The sequence below is a fragment of the Nematolebias whitei genome, chromosome 21, assembly GCF_014905685.2.
Source record: "Nematolebias whitei isolate Nwh7 chromosome 21, NemWhi1, whole genome shotgun sequence".
NCBI lineage: Eukaryota > Metazoa > Chordata > Actinopteri > Cyprinodontiformes > Rivulidae > Nematolebias > Nematolebias whitei.
Genome location: NC_056518.1, coordinates 34954905 through 34957404, shown reverse-complemented (window position 1 = coordinate 34957404; position 2500 = coordinate 34954905). Strand labels below are relative to the sequence as shown.

Below are 2500 nucleotides of genomic sequence, written 5' to 3'. Positions count from 1 at the left end.
AGAAAACACTTATTATTAGCGTTAGCTAACTTTAGATTATTATAACGTGCATCAAACGGCTACATTTTCTACTCAGTGCTGCTTCAACTTAGCATATCGCTGGCCTCCTTTAAAGCTGAAGTTTTAAACTAAGACCGTCTCGAGTTGAGGAATGACGGCGCTGATTTGGCCAAACTTTGAAACGTAAACAATCTCATCGCTGTTGATGGATCAGATTCATTGAATTTTGATTACCTTTAATTATACAGGTAGTTTCACTGAGTCATGAGGATCCACCCCCCAAGAGAGACGTGTCTTGGGTAACTCTGTGAGTGTGACGAGGCAAAATGTTTTGGTGGCAGGAAGCTCGTTAGTGCGTCAAAATAACAAATCCATAAAGTAGCCGCAGCGTTGTACGAGCTGTGGTGCTCAACGTGCGTGGACAAAAGCAGCAGCTTATAGTCTGGACATTACAGCAATTCAATATCCTTCAAAGTGCCTGAGTTATAGTCATGTTTGCACTGTTTAAAGCCCATTAGCTGCGGCAGCCATGTTGAACACGCACACAAAGTCATGGCAGAGCATTACTGCCTCTGGCAGCGGCAGATTCGAACGTATTAAGTCAGTCACCTTCAGCATGGCTCTGTTGCAGGCACGCCTGCTCCCTTGCCAGATCTGTGTCCCCCTGTTTCTGCTCAGCCTGAATTTCCTGCCGCAGACTCTCCACGTAGCGCTTCTGCTCCTCCACCTGCCGCCTGACTGGAGGCTCGTGGACGGGAGCGCAGGAGACGCCCAGCTGCTGCGGGAGCTCCAACCTACTACGACGGCAGCACAGACGGAGGAACGCATGAATGAAAAAACTGTTATTCCAGCTGATGGAGCTGCTGCTGGCAGTCACTAAGCAACATCTGTAAACAGCTGGGACCGTCATGAAAAACAACCCCACCAGAGGAAAAACACGCTGCTCTGTAAACACGCATGAATCCTATGAAATATATAGGTTGTGAGTTGGACTTAAATTTATCAGAATGTGTAAATGACGTGACAAAAGTTCAGTATTTACCTCTCAGGACTCGCAGCAGAAAGATCATGGAAGATGTTGGTGGAGACGCCTTCACTGGCCTGAAAACAGCAAACACAACAAACACCAACAGCTGGAGTATCTTCTGATTATTATAAACTTCATTAACAGCATCTTGTTGTGTGCAGGTGAGCAGCACCGACCCGCCTGCGCTCCCGAAGGACCGCTGCCTCTGCCGGGTGGTTGAAGCGGAACTTGTGCGCTCCTCCCAGGGTGATCACTGTTCCTGGAGACACACAGGTGCATTCTGGGTCACGCGCTGAGCTCAGCCCGATGCCCTGCGACGACGGGACTGTGGCTGTTTGCTGCTGTTAGTGGGGGGGGGGGGGGGGACTTCTAATAGTTTGTGGCTGATTATCTGAAGATATCTTCAGAAAGATGGAGGTAAGTGTGTGTGAGAAACATCATGTGGAAATGTAGATTACAGCAGATTTACATACGTGTCACATGTTGAGAACATGAACTGAAGGAGGAAGTTACTGAAGACGTCATGGTCCACGCATGTTTCAAAATATGCACAACCAGTTTTCTGTTTCTGGATGAGCAGCTGATGAACACGGACCTCCATCTTTTCTAACATCCAAAGAACTGAAGCCATGACTGATTCTTCTAAGTTTATTACGGTTTGACTTTATATTCTTAAATTATTTCCTGACTTCTTAAATCACATTTTGTTCATTTTTTATGTTTGACATTTGAAAGAATTTAAAACTTTTTTTTGTTTTAAGAAAATGTTTTTTGGGGGCAGATATTATTTCTGCGTTGGTACCTGAATTTGTTCTGACGAGTCATTAAAATATTCAGCTACATATTTAGTTTTCAGTGCAAAATACCAAGTCTGTGCCTTCTCAATGGAAAACAAGCAGCCAAGGAAGCTCTTTATTGAAAAGAACATTTGAAATTGTTTATCTGGGTTTTAGAGTATTAACTGGTTTTAGCTTCTCTCCACTGGCTCCCTGTCAAATCCAGAATAAAATTCAAAATCTTACTTCTAACCTACAAAGCTCTCAACAACCTAGCTCCATCTTATATTACAGATCTTATTGTTCCATATTTTACTAACAGAGCACTTGACTCTCAGACTGCAGGTTTACTTGTGGTTCCTAGAGTTTATAAAAACAGAATGGGAGGAAGATCTTTCAGTTCTCAGAGTCAGACAGATTTATTTGTCATTCTCATCTCATGTGGTGGAACAACATGATGTCCACAGGGTCCCAGTTACATCCAACAATAAAATGTAAAATAAAAACAGTGATAAGATCAAAGATATGAACTAAGAAAAACATCAACTAAATATACACTAAACTCTGATAGTATAAAAACATTACGCCAAACAGCAGCACGAACATGAGTCTGTGTGAGCAGATGAGCACGCACGAACACATCAACATGAAACAGATCAGCAGCAACATGAAACAGATCAGCAGCAACATGGAACAG

The 2500-nt window shown here is 43.3% G+C and overlaps 1 long non-coding RNA gene across 1 annotated transcript in view; it reads right to left on the bottom strand.

Moving 5' to 3' along the window:
• LOC119426967 overlaps positions 1 to 1238 on the bottom strand; it is a 1286-nt gene extending 48 nt beyond the window's left edge. Inside the window, exons 1-3 of the long non-coding RNA XR_005187643.1 lie at positions 1204 to 1238; positions 1043 to 1101; positions 610 to 797 (exon numbers count right to left, since the gene is read on the bottom strand). This is a non-coding gene — a long non-coding RNA (uncharacterized LOC119426967). The remainder of the gene's footprint in view (positions 1 to 609; positions 798 to 1042; positions 1102 to 1203) is intronic.
• Positions 1239 to 2500: the final 1262 nt, after the last annotated feature.